We start from the raw sequence: 15,605 nt of genomic DNA, 5'->3' as shown, positions 1-15,605 counted from the left end.
TATGGGATCCCAGACACACAGTGATGGACGACCATGTGTCAGAGCACATTTCCTCAATACACCAAGACACCATCTGGAATGTGAAAACACAGGTCCAGGAGCTTAGCTAGACTACACTACTTTGTTTGTTTTAAACCAACTTGCTAAAGTAGCTTAAAGTCATATTATATATGGAGATACCTGACATGTTATTTAGGCATAATCACACCTTATTGATTATTTCTGCATATGTACCATTAAAAACAGCTGTAACTACCTTCTGAAACTTGCCTTCCTGCAGTGTTAAAGGCAGAATTCATTATACCCAGAAACAGTAATAACAGGACATGGGCATGAATGTTACATGGGTTTAAATAGAAAAAGCCAGAGAGATACTACTTCATGGCAGTGAATATACATGACCAGCTCTTTTGAAAAATAAAAACCTCATAAATTTAATCTGTTATGTATCTAACTGCATATGCATAATCCAAATAAGTATACATAAATCAGTCTCTCATACACACAGTTTATACAGAATGTGCAAATCTCCCACACCTCTGAAAAGACAAAATCATAGCATATTACTCATTAATTTTTACAAAAAGGAAGGTTTTAAGTGGGAAATTATGTTCTTTGGGCCAAAATCAGCATTACAGTAGAATGTACAGAGATGGCACTGCTTTGCCGATTTATGCTCTTCTCTGTAATCCAAACTGTACATCTAAACCCTTTATGGAATACTCTCCTTTCATCCTATCCAACATAAGATATTGAGCTTCACTTACGCTTCAGTGTGTCCTCTTTGTAAGTTACATTTTTTTAAAAGTTCTAAATAAGCATTTAACATTTTTCAGTGCTTATTGAAACTACATTTTATATATAGTTAATTTACTTTCTCAATAGTAATCGATCAGAAAGTACAGAGCACTAAGTATTTATTTTTAGAGGAAGATCTTGACATCATATGAATGGAAAAATAAAGGTACAACACATTTCACACTTCACTCTCACTGGACATTATTCAGATAACAGGCTTAACAACTACCTGTGGAAGAGTGACCATAACAAAAAAAAGAGTGCCTATGGTCCTTTATCTTCAGTGAAAGCACATGTGCTTTTTTGGGAAACAACAGACATCTGAGAGATCTAAACAGTGCTGGTGGATTAAGGCTGAAAACATCCATGAAAAGACATTTTCTGTACATATATAAGCAGGATGCTGGGATGGAAAATGGTATTTCTTACCATAATTACACAAGTTTTTTGTATTCATAACCTAACAGGTTGTCTTTAATGAATGGGCTGCCCAGGGAGGTGGTGGAGTCACCATCTCAGGGGGTGTTCAAGAAAAGACTGGATGAGGCACTTGGTGCCATGGTCTAGTTTACTGGATAGGGCTGGGTGCTAGGTTGGACTGGATGATCTTGGAGGTCTCTTCCAACCTGGTTGATTCTATGATTAAAAAAAAAACCAACTGATTTCTTTAGTATTCCATACTTGTTATCAAAAGGAAAGAAGACAAGAGCAACCAACAGTAACTTAAGGAGTAACTTCATTTTGAAGTAATGCTACAGTGCTCTCTCTCTCTAGTTATGTTCTTTCTTCATACATTCTTTTAGATATCCTTTAATTTTTGCCTTTAGCATAAGCACTAGGATTAACAATACAACACATAAATATGCACCTGATATCATGAAGAATTGATAAATACAATCAGTAAGCAAATGCTTGACTTCTAAAATCAAAGAATTATGTTATAGATTTAACAGAACAAGTATGACATGTGGTGCAACTCTGTGAGGAAGTGACAGTCATGTAGCTGTAATATATATTAGAACTGCAGCAAATCTGGTTTGTGTTTAAGCATATAGGACAGACGTATGGAATTGAAACATTATAAAGTGATACAAGACAGTCAAATGTGTTGTGCTCTTCTTTCACACTAAGTTGGACGTTTTAAAGACATAACCATGCAGTCTGTTCTCATCTCTGTGAAGCAGCTATTTCCATTCAGATTTACAAAGCTGAATCGAACTGCACATGGAAGTGCTTATGTCTTTCCACTGACAATAAAGGCTGTGCAGACAATGTGTTGATACTGTAGCTGTATAAAGTAAGACAAGTTGAGTATCCATTGCAGAAGTGTAACCTGTACATTTTCCTTGGCCTTTGAAACTACTTTGAACTACTCTGGTTTGAACTTTCTGCCAGAACACCTGTTCCTTTGTCATTGTTGTCTTGGAGAAACCAGCAGAAAAGGTCACTTATACTAATAAATCCATGACAGTTTAAAAATTATATCTGCAACTAAACCTGTAGAAAAACACAACCACAGACAGACAAATACCTGACTTTGAATGGCTTTCTATTTACAGAAAATACTGAGAGTTAAGATTACTCAAAATTAACAGGTTTTTTATGTAAATGGACGGAACAAGGTCTCATATAACTGAAAGATTTAAAAATAAACCTAGGCAGTGTATATGCTTTCTGTCATTTATAAATTGCTAGATTTTCCACAGATAGTTATTCAGCATTTCTAAAGGCAGGAGAGAACAAGATTTCAAAAGGTCACACAGAAAACATGCAGCAATACCAGGGAAAGAATTCAGATATCCCAGTTCCCAAATTTTACATTTTTTCCCCCTCAGGAGCCACAGTTTAATACAAAGACAGCCAAATTATGTTAATTTTACACACCTCCAACTTAAGTAAAATTAAATGTCACCATTTCTTACACCAAGGACTAAAAGTGAAGGCTTCATACTGAAATTAAAGGAAAAAAAATAAAATGAAGTTATTTTGCTCCTGTCTGAAAAACAATCTTTGTTCATAAATTGGATTTATAGCAAAGAAAAATGAGAAATTGTGGAGTATACACTAAAATAGGACTAATTTCTGCAACCAGCAAAGTCTTTCAAACAGGATTTACTAAGGAAAAGAAAGCATGCTACACAGAATGCTAATCTCAAACAGGGATTAGAACTAGGAATCTCTTACGTAAATTTTACTTTTCCACAAAGGAATGAACAGTAACTGGAAATCTGCCACTTCCATGAGATGGCACCTTTAATGTGAGAAAAGTTATACTGTGTCTTAGAGAAAAGTACTCTTCTGGTGATTTGACACTTGAAAATACTTGAATTAGTCATTCTAAAACCATTAAGAACAGTTTTAATGTATTCCACTTTTTTTTTTTCCAATGTCCAGCAGTAAAGAATGAAGGATACCAAGGTGATTGCCAATGGACAAATACTGAGTAATGTGAAATATGGGTAATGTTTGAGATCAAGCCATAATTAAACTCCCTATACTCAGGAAGACAAAAAAAAAATAAAAATCAAAAAAACACCAAAACCACCTCACAACCAACCTATACTACAAATTAAACCAATGTCTTACGTCCCCATGCATTCCCTTCCTTCTCTCTAGTGTGTTTGCTATTCTCTCTAAATTTCTCAGATAACATGAAAGGGTTCATCATACAAAGGATAGCTTCCAGTTATACCAAAGAGCCACAGACAAAGAACACCTAAATCTTAGAGGTCACAACTATAGCCTAGCAACAAACACTTCTACAATTATTTACAACCACTCATCTTTCATAAATTCTTCTGGTTCTGAAAGCAGGAGTGAAATGCCAGCCTATACGAAGGCTTTTTATTGGTTAACTATTTGAAAGCAAAAAGCAGATTTAGGTTAGGTGCTAATTTATTATTTCTTGTATTTAAAATTTAATATAAAAAACTCATCAAAATAGTCTGGGAAAGAAACCCAGACAAGAGAAATTCTATTTTGGAATCCAGGTCACACATGGCAAAGCAGATGATACCTGCACACTGAAGTAATTCCTAGAATCATAGAATGGCTTGAGTTGGAAGGAACCTTAAAAGATCATCTAGTTTCCATCCTCCTGCCATGTCCAGGGACATCTCTTGCTAGACCAGGTTGCTCAAGACACCACCTAACCTGGCTTCAAACACTTCCAGGGTTGGAGCCTCCACAACTTCTCAGGGCAACCTCTTCCAGTGCCTCACCACCCTCGAGGGAAAGAATTTCTTCCTGTTATCCAATCTGAATTGAGCTTGAGTTTGAAGCCATTAACCATCACACCATGCTCTTGGGAAGAGTTCTGCTCAAGCTCTTCTGCATCCCCTTCAAATACTCTCACGCTATGTTAATGTCTCTCCAGACCCTTTTGTTCTCCAGGATGAACACCCTCAACTCTTTCAGCCTGTCTTCATAGGAGAGGTGCTCCAGCCCTCTGATCATCTTAGTTGGATCTGCTCTAACTGTTCCAGGTCCTTCCTGTGTTGAGGGGTCCAAAGCTGGACACAGCACTTCAGCTAGACTCCCACCAGAGGAGAGGGGATTAATTCCCTCCCCTAACCTGTTGCCCACACTTGTTTTGGCACAGTCCAGAATACAGTTGGCTTATTTAGAACTAACTGCTGATCTTACCCATCAGATGCACTTTATCCTGTTTCAGAATTGCACTACACATTGAAATCAGAACCTTTCTACTTTTAAAGCAGTTCTATTATTCCAAAGGATTCTGCACTGTTTTGTTTTTTTTTACCTAGTAATTAGGTGGAGCTTGCTGCCAAACAGTAGCAAAATAAGCACTGACTAAGCCATGTTAGAGCTGGCTCTATCTTCATGCGAAAAACATTTGTAGTCACCACTGGAGTCCACCTATCCCAGGGGAAAAGAACAGCTGCATACAATGCTTAGGAAAAAAAGCAGTCACCACTACAGCACTTCCTGATAAAGAACTAAAAATATACTACAGACAGAAATTAATGCCTATTATTTGAGATCCTCAACCCATCACTGTTGTAACAAGTGTCATAGGCCCCAGAGTGGCTTAAATTTTATGAGTTTATTTCCAAAGTAAAACTGAAACTGGGGGAAATGTAATGCAGAATGTAAATAAGTCACTGTTATCCAAGAGGAAATCAAACTACTTGTTCTCAACATTCCAAAACCAGACAATAACCTATAGGCACCAAAGTACAGGTTACTGTATAGTCCTGCTTTGCTAAACAAAGGTAAACTTTGTGGGTAGAGTTTGGAGATGGCTATGGCAGGAAGACAGACAATCAAAACAGCCATCATTTTCACATGTCATATTGTCTAACATTCATTTTAATTTAATGGTGATCTTATAGCCTTAATCTTAAAAAAACCTAACAGATCTTCTTCTTCTAAGGTTCCAGAGTATTATATGAATCTTAATTCTCTTAAAACAAAAAATAGCTAGGCAGTCTGCTCCCCATGGCTGAAGAGATAAGCTGGAAATCTGTGCTGTATAGGTCCAAATGTTAAGGACATGACACAGAAGAAAAAAAGTAAGATAAACAGTTTTAAATTAAGCCACTTACATGTGGCTGTAAAGTGTAGCATTCTTTGTAAACATTTAATCAGGTCAACAATACTGGCAGAAACATGTATTTCCTACAAATTCTATTCTACACTTGCAGATATTACCATCAAGGGCAGTAGGAACTGCTCTGCTGATCATGGTTTTTTTATATGTCATCCATTAGCAAATTAAGCTTTTGAAGTTATGAGTAATATTTCAGTACAGTCTTAAAGACCCAGTAGCAGTTTTTTTATACCAAAGAATTACTTAATATTTTATGAGGAATATAATATAAATTAAAATAAACAACACCTTTCATGTCTTGAATCACTAAAAGCTACGGGGATTCACATAGTATTTTTCAAAGTAGTAGAGTGCAAGAGTGATGCTCATAGCTCCATTAGAAACATTTATATGCAAAACACTGGTTTTTTCCAATCATTAATTTCTTCAGAGATTCATTATTGCCCTACAGTATTTCTGTCTGGAAAGAGACTCTAGGGAGATGACACTTTCCTTGGTTAGCTCTTTTGTAGCTGACAGAATGCATAAGAGGCAAAGTGATTCTTTTCCAGCTTTCAGCCTCAGACAATCCAATGCAAGAATTTTCTGCTTCTTCAAATCCTGAATTCTGGATTATGAAGTTTTCAGAATAACTGCTGCTTTTGAGTACAGAATTATTTTGTCACGTAGACCATTCTAGCTCACATAAATGATACTGGTGCACAAAATCCATTAATAAGAAAAACTCCTTGTTCCTTGCATTGTAGGGATGCCAGCCTGATTTAAAATGATTGCATATTGTTAGCATTAATACACATTTAATTTTGAAGGCACGTTATGCTTACCTTCCTATCAGAAAATAATTTATACCTGGAAACAATTTTTTCTTCTCTCTCAAATCAATATTAAAGTCTCTTGCCTGGATTCCTGGGCCTGCTGTGCTAAACATTTGTACAAAAAGACAATTTCTACACTGAAGAGCTTACAGAACCTTTCATTTTATTTTTAGACAACAGCACAGAGTGACTGGGAAGTACAAGTAACAAGATGATTTTGAACATCATGATAAGCACTGCTTAATCACTGCAAAGGCTTTATAGGAATCACAGCAAATGAGAGTTTCAAAAGGATGGACTTGAAAGGGAAGATGATGATCTCAAGGGATACTTAGAGGCAGCTTCTTCTAAAGGTAATGGAAAGTAAAACAAAAGCAGCTCATTAGAAAGCTTGGTAAATAAACAACCAAGACACTTGGACTGCACATATGCAGTTCAGAATAAAAACTAACACCAAGTGCAGCAATAGATAAGGTAAGGCAAATCACAACTAAGCAGCCTTGCTTGGAAGAGACCAGAAAGATTCTGCCATGCTAGTGTACTTAAGAGGTATGTAGGGAAAACATGCAAGGTGGCTAAGTCAAGAATCAAGCAAACTACTTCAGCAACAGAGCTCTACATTGATGTTCTGTATTAAAAAAAAAAAAAAATCAGGGTTCAGAGAAGAAGAAGGTTTTCTTACAGTGAGGAAAAAGCCTTTAGGGAGGGTTCCATTTCTGGTTTGGGTCCAGTTCAGTGCAAGATACTGTGATGTGCAATTAACAGCAAAAGCATTTAATATCACCCAAAAGTTCAACGTGTAGAAAAATTCCAAGCACATACTTCATTAACAGTGGCACTGCAAACTGTGCTTAACACTTTCACTTCTGACTCAGTTCTTACAAAAGCCCTACAAGTTGAGAAGCTACCTAGAAAATAAGTTTCTATAAAGCTCAAGACAATCTAAGTACCAGAAAGATACTTACTTCAAGGGACAAGAAAAGTCAGAGTTAAACAAGCAGTGTCATCTATCCCAAGTCTGCAAATAATATAGACACCTGAGCTTGCATCAGTTCAAGCTAATGCATCCAAAAGATGTGGCTCAGCCCTGTGTGGATGCAACGGGACACAAAGAAAGTGAGTTTTGTAAAGCCAGCACTGGGAGTGGGTGGGTAAGTGAACTATCTCTGCCTCCTTGCAAGCTCTGATACCTTCCCAACAGTCTACCATATCCACTGCTAGTTCAGCAATTCTGTACTGCACTCCATTGCTCCACGTTACACACTGACAACCAAACATGCTCATCAGTAACTGCGGCTACCTGTTTCCCTTTGCCAGGACTGAAAACATTTCTGACATCAGCACTGTATCCAGAGCACCTAGAACACTTAAGTGATATTTTTCCAGCTCTAAAACAAATCAGAGCAGAAAACCAGTAAGATTCATATGCAAGATAGTATTAAATAATTTAATAAGCCACTCCAAAATGGAAGGAATAACAAAACTGTGTGCAAGTCCATTTTTTGTATGTTCACAAAAAAATTACTTTAGCCAGTGTGAACGTGTGCATCCACCAATAAGGACTGCTTTGCACTTCTTCCCTCCTGATATATGCACTATCACAAAGTCCTTTGCACCAATATGAGCACCTCAAGCAGCCCCAAACAGTGAATTCAACCCAGAAACTGATGTAGTTAAAGACGGATTTGCACTATCTTAAGACTGAGCATTGATCTGCATCTCCAAAGTACTTCATTGTATCCTAGCATGTCACATTTCAGCTGACAACTTTGAAATCTTCATGTCACTATTTGCAGATAAATTGGTAGAAAGAGCAAAAAGAGTATCTAAGTGGAACTCATTATTACTTGCTGTTCTGCCAGCTGGCAGTCCTCCTATTTATATTCCATCGGATCTCTTCTGTCAGAAGTACCTGAAGTTTGATGCTCCTCCTCTGAAAAGAACTTGCAACTTTTGCCTCTGCTTCTGCCATTTTTCTTAGATTTCACTTGTTGCTACATCAAAAATTTATTTGCTTGCTACTCAAGTTTTTCAGTTTTCTCTGGCCACCAGTCCTCTGTGGGTCTGTTTTCCCTTCAGTATGGAAATGCTGATACTTTTGAATCACTATTAAATCATTTGATACCATACATGTGAATATATAGAGGCACTAGCCTGTATTGACAATCACTATCCCTCTCCTTCTCTAATCCTTTTATTTAGTTTACTGTGACACATTCAAAACCGTCTAAATGAAGCAATCTTACAACAAAGTTTCTCCAAAAATGTGTCCTATACATTCAGTCAGTCTTACAAAATTCTACTCACGCAAAGAAGATTTTAGAAAGGCACAAAGTTAACTTCTAACATCCTAAACCACACGTAATCAATTTAATAACAATGCCAGTAAATAGTTGTGTTTTCTAGGGCACAAGTAAGTAATTTGGCACTAAACGTTTGATTGCCAAAGGTGAGAGCACATTATACACTAAAGCAGAAAAATATGCTTCCATGTTGAGATTTTTTTTTGCAGTGTAGCTTACACCTCACTAATTCTCACAAATTAAATAAAATTACACCAAACCACTTGACCTTGTTTCAGTACAAGTACTATGCAGCACAAAGAACTGTAGGAATTGTAGATGGCTGTATCTCAGACAAGTTCCAGTCTGTTGCCTAGATGAACAGGCAGTGGCACAGTAATGTTTAGTGCTAACACTTCTTTGAGACTTTTTCAAAGCAACCACTTATAGGAAATGGCCTTTTGATAGGTATCAGCATAGTAGAGTTATATTTTTGCCTCATTTCTCATTCTTGCCACACTGCTCTGGGTGTGTATCCTTCATTACTAGGCCACTTCTTACCTTTGTGCCTGTAATTGGAGAGTAATAATGCCATAATGGGCTCACAATGTCATTGAGGTGAGAGCTGAATCAGATTCACTTAGATTAGCCTCACCAAATTAAATCTTCATTTGCAGAAGGACATTCAAGGGATACAGATGTAAAATAGGGCTACGTTATTTCCCTTCAAAAGTGCGGGAGTGACAAAGGAAGCCCCAGTCTCATCGTACGTGCATCAAAGTACAAAGCTTCGCAATTGCTACAAAATTTCTCAAGCCTGTGGTGATTTTTTTTTTAATATTTTGAAACATCTTCAGTATTTGTGTTGGAAGAGTAAAGATCAATAAAACACATCCCTTCATATTCTCAACCTTCTGTATTTACCACTATGACAAGTGTGTACATACCACAAGAGATAAAGCACAGAAACCTAGTGATGTGTCTGGGAAAACAGCTTTCACTGATCTACAGAGCATGCATAGGCTATGTGCAATTATAGTGTTCCAAAGCCCCAAACAAACAAACCACGAGATGAACCATTATCAATTGCTACATGAAACTGATTTCAATACTTTTAGAAACTTTATTTCACTCTAATTTCAGAGTGTATATTATACATGTCTAATATCTTGCATCTATGCAACACTAGGAAAAGTGAAACTCAAATACTCCTATGTCCATGCTAGCAATGAACAAAATTTTTTCTTACATCTCACAGTCAATTTTTTTTTAATACCAAACCTGCATGAATGTCACATAAACAAAATAATGTCATATTATCAGAGCTAATTGGCAAGTAAAATACAATCTCCATTCAACTACATGGCCTCTGAAACTTCAGAAATTCATGACTGTTTATGGGAAGGTATCTTAAGGTTTTTTTGACCTGTATAATCACCATGTAATTGCAAATGTAATTTATTACATTTTTTAAAAGCCTGGAATTTGCTGTAGATAACTCTGGCAGGCTAGAAACAGCATGTCTGAAGTCTCCAGTCCAACTTCCTGAAAGGTCTATAAAGCAGTCATTTTACCAATTAATCTCTTTTCCTTTATCACCTCTATTTGAATGCTTCTGAATCTTGCTGCTTTTAGAGTTATTCACTTAAATTTAGCCATTTGGAGTTTAGTTTCATTTGTGTATTGGAGATACACTCAGCTGTTCTACAAGCACAACACTAGCATGTACACAGGTATCCTATCCTTCCTACAAAAACTGTAATTCTTAATCTGGATTATTTCAACTCCATATTTAAACTGTGCAAGCACCGCACAGAAGTTCATGCAAAAATACATCTCTGTCTTAATTTGTTCTGTTGGTTTTTTCCCCAAAGAACATTATTAGTTTGTTTCTTCAGTTGCAACAATTAATATTTCATTTTCCCAGGGTTTACATTGACAAAGTGATAAAGACTGTGCATAAGGAAGTTCTGTACAAAGGTACCCTAAATTGTTGTAAAACAGCCATGCTAATATCTCCTTCATTTAAAATGGGGGATGTACTTCTCCAGAATAATTCATTTTCTATCAAGTAAAGTTGAGCAACCTTTGCTTTTCTGCTTCTAAGGAAGCATGACTGCAAAGTTTTACAAGGACTGTCACACTGCATTCCCACTTGGCAAAGCAGGCACATCATGCACAGCTTCTACATGCTAATAAAGCATTGTAAAGTTTGAAGGACAGCAAACTAAGTAAGAAAAAAAACATTACTAAGCATAAGGAAAATATCTTTCCATGGCTTGACTTGACACAGATGTTACTTACAAATCCATCTATAAAACTTTGACAATCTGTAATTATGTGTGTCCTGAACAAAAGTAAAACATTACATTCTTATACAGAATTCACATAACTACAGTAAATACGTCTTACAAATGCAGACTGCTCTCCAACCATACAGAATTTACTTGACTATGTGATACTTAATCATAGTGATTTTTAAAGGACTAAAGACAAGGCCAAAATACTGCACAGGTGTGTTATCCACGTGAAAATGTCTGCATAAATACCTAGGCTATAGTGATGTTGTTTAAGTTAGAGTCAAATATATTGTATTGGTCTTCTAAGGAGCACCATTGATCAGAGGCTTTATGGTATAAAGCTGTTCACTTTGAATAAGCAATGCTTGCCTTGCTAGCAACTATGTCCTTGATAAGACAGATTGATGGTGCCTAGCCTGTGCCATCCAACTAAAATAAAAGTCTTTATGATGACACCAAGGACATCAAGATCTACAGAAATAAGAATTTCTCAACAGAAGCTTTTGTCAGTAAACCACGGTGACAAAAAAATCATGGCAACTTATATTCTTAATTCACAGACTGCATCACATTGGAAGGGATCTTTCAAATGTCTTCTTGTCCAAACCCAAAGAGTGAGCTTTACTCATTTACAAATTCAATAATACAAAACCACACAGGCTCTTGAGCTGAGAAGCCCTTTACCTAGAAGACCACTATCAATTTCACAGATACTGTTGCCATAGTCGAAAACAAAGCTGTAAACTAATCAGGTAGCTCTGTGATAAGAAATTGTACATAGTATGAGAGAAATTTTGGAATGTGTGCTAGCTTTGTGACTGCCTAACATCCAAACTTGCACAATCTTGGTAGAAAATCAGTATATTGGCTCTGTAAGTATATCAGCTGCAGCACACTGAGCAAAAGAATCATTTTTTTCAGACAACAGATGGACAATTCATTTAAATTAAAGCAATTATTCAAAAACAGAAATAAGGATGTTTTACAATGCCTGAATCTGCAATAGTAAGTCTCATAACCAGACAGAAAGATGACACGAATTGTTTTAACTCCCCTGTTCATAGCTCTGACAGTAAATACTACGGCGAACTGAGTTTTTTGCCAACACAAAATATTCATTTTGTTTGTTCTGCAACTACTTAAATACAGGACTCAACACTGCTAAATCAGTTCAGTGACAATTGCACTACTGATAACTATGAAAGGGAATCGAAATGTTTATCGCAGCCCCTAGGCTAGAAGAAGTGGTGGTGTCTCAGAACTCATGACACTATAATACAAAAGGTTTCCTAAAAAAATTTTCATGAAAGCGTTTCACTCCTATACTTACCCAAATGCATATGACAGTTTGCATTCCTAGAACTTGTAGCCTCCCTTTCACAAAAGCCTAATACTTTATACAAACACGTATAGCATAATAGCGGTATCAAAACAACACTTACCTTCGCTGTTAAGTTTGCTCTCAATCTAGAAAATACTTTGCTTGCACGTACCAGGGAGTTCAGTCCAGTCTTACTTTGTGCTAAGTGGCAGCTTTGGAGTACTGAATTGAGTTGGAGCTGCTGTATATGGTTGGGGTTTTTTTGTATATGTTATTACTGTCCTCACAGCATTCTATGAATGTCATGCTCAGATGTAAGGGACCAGATTTTCAACAAATCAGTTCAGTTCAGCACAAAATCAAAATGGACAAATCTTCACAAGAGCTCAGCATAGTCAGTGCTAACCACTTTTGAAAATCTGTTCCAAATTACAGATGCTAAGTACTTGAAAACCTGCCCCTAAACCCTTAAAAAACCCCCGATATGTTCAAAACATTGCAGCCACTAAAGGTTTTGGGACTCCTGACACTACGTACTTCTACCAGGGGAGCAGCAAGACAAGAGGTAACTCAGAACAGGCTGAATAAATCTGGTTTAAATTACAATGCTTACTACTTCTAATATTACACTTGCTAGCATTATCCATGAGCCAGTTTTGGGTTTAGGCCCTCTTTTATGTATTAGTCTTTCTGAGCCAGACTGAGCACTTCTTTTGCCAGATCCTCAATGACATCAGCCTAGGATGTGGCTATGATAGTAGATGAGAGCCAGAACAACTGGCCTGAAATAAAATGCAGAAATTCCTCACACCTTTCTTTTTCTGTAATAAAATCAGATTGCATCTATGTAAATGAACTGAGTTTACATAACAAGGGCAAAAAAGACAATAGAATATTCACTCAACTCATAAGTTACACAGTTCTGAAAGTGAACATAGCCATTTGTTATTTGACTGGGGCCTAGCATTAACACATGCTCCAGGAATCGTTGGGCAAAATGAGATTTAATTATACATTTTAAAGATTTCAAAATTTTGTTCTTTAATATAAAATATGGAATACCAAAGCCAAAGTTCTGCCTTCAGCACAACTCTTTATCCCAATCACACAAATAAAATTTGTTTTCTTATTGGAGTTTCTTCAAAGATGCTCGAATTCAACAGTACAGTAGATGCTTACACTTTTCTGTTCTAACGTGAAACTGAAATGACAGCTTTGGCCAATTCCTATGCTTGTTACACCAGAAAGTCAGTTTCCATTAGATCACTGAACTGCCATACAGAAAATGCAGAATCATCAGACTTGTATGGCACACTGTGATCTGAGCTAGCAGAAATCTCAATGTATCTTCTAAGGAACTCTTGCCTTCAAAAGAGATGCATGACATCTAATGTGCAAGTGTTTGGCTTTTTACTGTTACAACCTGCCCTGGTAATTTAAACATGTTATTTTCTTAACACAAACTCTTTTTATCCCAGTTACAAATACAGACTTTCTAAAGAAGCAATGTTAATTCTCACTTATCTAAACATAGATGGTTCTTATGAGACAGCAAAAACATCAGGGAATTAATGTAAAAACCTCCTAAATACCCTAGCGTATAATTACATTATTCATTAGCAAGTAACTTCAAGCGGGTGTAATTTAATGTTGCCTTCCTGCCCCTTGAGCAAACACAACACAGAATAGTTAATCAATTTGATCCTGAGCTCTTAAAATTCACCATCTCAATAAAATCTGCTGCAAAGACTCAGGGAAGAGCATCCCAGCCTACCAGCAAAGATTAAAAGTACTTACCCAACTTGCAGGTTCACCCCCTTAAGGCAGGAACGATGGCCGATGACTGTGCCTCCTTCATTCAATAAATTCAGCAGAAATAAATAAGCCTTTAAGACTTATTTATAATCTGTTGCTCCTTTTGACTGCCTTTATGTCTTGTGAGATGGGTTGGCTGTTCATGAGGTGCACTGCAAAGGGCACATCTGCCTCCATAAGCACCTCAGCCCCCCACTTCCAGCAAATTGAAACAGCGATCAAGTACAGTCTGGGTAGGGATTTCCACCTTAGTAAAAACCCCCAAACCTCAGCGCTTCATACGACCTCACTAATAAAACTTGGCTTACTTTGTAACAAATTAATTAATAAAAGATTGAATTATTTAATAAAGCCTGGGCCGTGGAAACACCGGTGCTCCATGCTACCTAGCAAGGTTTATTTCCAACAACTGATACTGAAGAAACAGAGCTAAGAGCTTTACAAACCCACACCGTGAGGAGCAGAGTGACGCAGGAAACCCGGCCAGAGCAGGCCACGCCTTGCCCTCACGGATACGCCGAACACCTCCTGCCCTACTCAGCTGCCGCCACTGCTGCAGGCTTTTCTCTCTCTCCCTGACCCCCACCCCCCCTTTTTTTTTTCTTTCCCTCCTTCTTCTGCAAGAAAAAAGCTAAAGCAAGAAGTCCCTTTTGCTTACTGGCTACAAACGTTCCCCGCCGAGATGGCATGGTCACAGACGCACCGGATCCTCGCCCACCGTGCGGGAGCTGTAATGGCGACCGCGCCCTTCAACAGGTGCGGTAGCAGAGAACCGTCTTTCCCGCCACTCTCGCTCTCATTGGCTGGTCGGCAGCAGAGGCGGTGACACGGCGGGAAAGCACCGCACAGGGCTGCGGTTTGTGACGTGCGGCCGCTCCGTGAAAGAAGGATTTTGCTGTCGCTAAGAGCCAGCAGCTCAGCTTTAGTGGAGAGCGAGCCATCAGCAGGTGTTCTCCAGGTGAAGTACGATTTGTATGTTAAGCTTTTAAGTGTTACGTTTCTTTAGAGATGTCTAATGCGAGCCTCAGAAGTGCCTTCCTGAGGAGAGGCCCTGCTTTGCCTTACCTGTATCTGCTATAGCCATGCAACAAGCTTTTTAACACCACAGTACACTTTTAAACCAGGAAAATGGTGCCGTAACTGATAGCAGAGCTGATAATGATTAATAAGCCTACCTATCTTTATTGCTGCCAATCTAGCTGGCTCAGTTGCTGACTATTAGCTTACTTCTACTGGTTCCTAGACTGGGAAATGGTTCGGTATGGACTGAAAAGATTGTGAACCTGACAGACGTTGGCTGCTCTAAATGAGTGCTGCATGGGCGAGATAGTAATCCTCTCAGAGAGACCACCTGGCATTTTTGTTGTTCAGTCTCACCCAGCACCTCCTTGTGGCAGCAATAGCTTTCCTACCCTGTCACTACTACTGCTGTAAGGTTGCAACAACGTGAACTGAACTGTTACCGAAAGGCAGAAAAGGGGAGATTGAGAAGAAGAGAAATACTGTGAAAGTGTGTTTTGACTTTCAATATAGCTGTAGATAGTTCGCTAGTGGGGTGTGGAGGGTTGTGCTCTATCACCTGTCTGTGTGCCTGTTTCCATTCCAGTTGATCTGCAATATCTCTATAATTTTCAGAGAATGGTTTTCTCTAAGATTTGTACTCCCTGCATCTTTAACTTGATTAGTAGTAGATTTAGGTAG

General features: G+C 37.8%; 1 protein-coding gene across 3 annotated transcripts in view; it reads right to left on the bottom strand.

Annotated features, from left to right (window-relative positions):
* The window catches only part of SMPD3 (sphingomyelin phosphodiesterase 3), a 112,917-nt gene that overhangs the window by 83,013 nt on the left and 14,299 nt on the right, over positions 1-15,605 (bottom strand). The window contains exon 1 of one of the 3 annotated variants that reach the window (XM_064160436.1): positions 14,563-14,639. The exons of the other annotated variants lie outside the window; for them this stretch is intronic. The gene's annotated coding sequence lies outside the window, so the exon portion shown is untranslated. Of the gene's footprint in view, positions 1-14,562; positions 14,640-15,605 lie in introns of those variants that run through there. 3 annotated transcript variants of the gene reach the window in all.

Source organism: Pogoniulus pusillus, chromosome 20 (assembly GCF_015220805.1).
Source record: "Pogoniulus pusillus isolate bPogPus1 chromosome 20, bPogPus1.pri, whole genome shotgun sequence".
In the NCBI taxonomy this organism is placed as follows: domain Eukaryota; kingdom Metazoa; phylum Chordata; class Aves; order Piciformes; family Lybiidae; genus Pogoniulus; species Pogoniulus pusillus.
The sequence above is the reverse complement of the archived record's forward strand: the minus strand, read 5'-3'. Positions and strand labels throughout refer to the sequence as shown.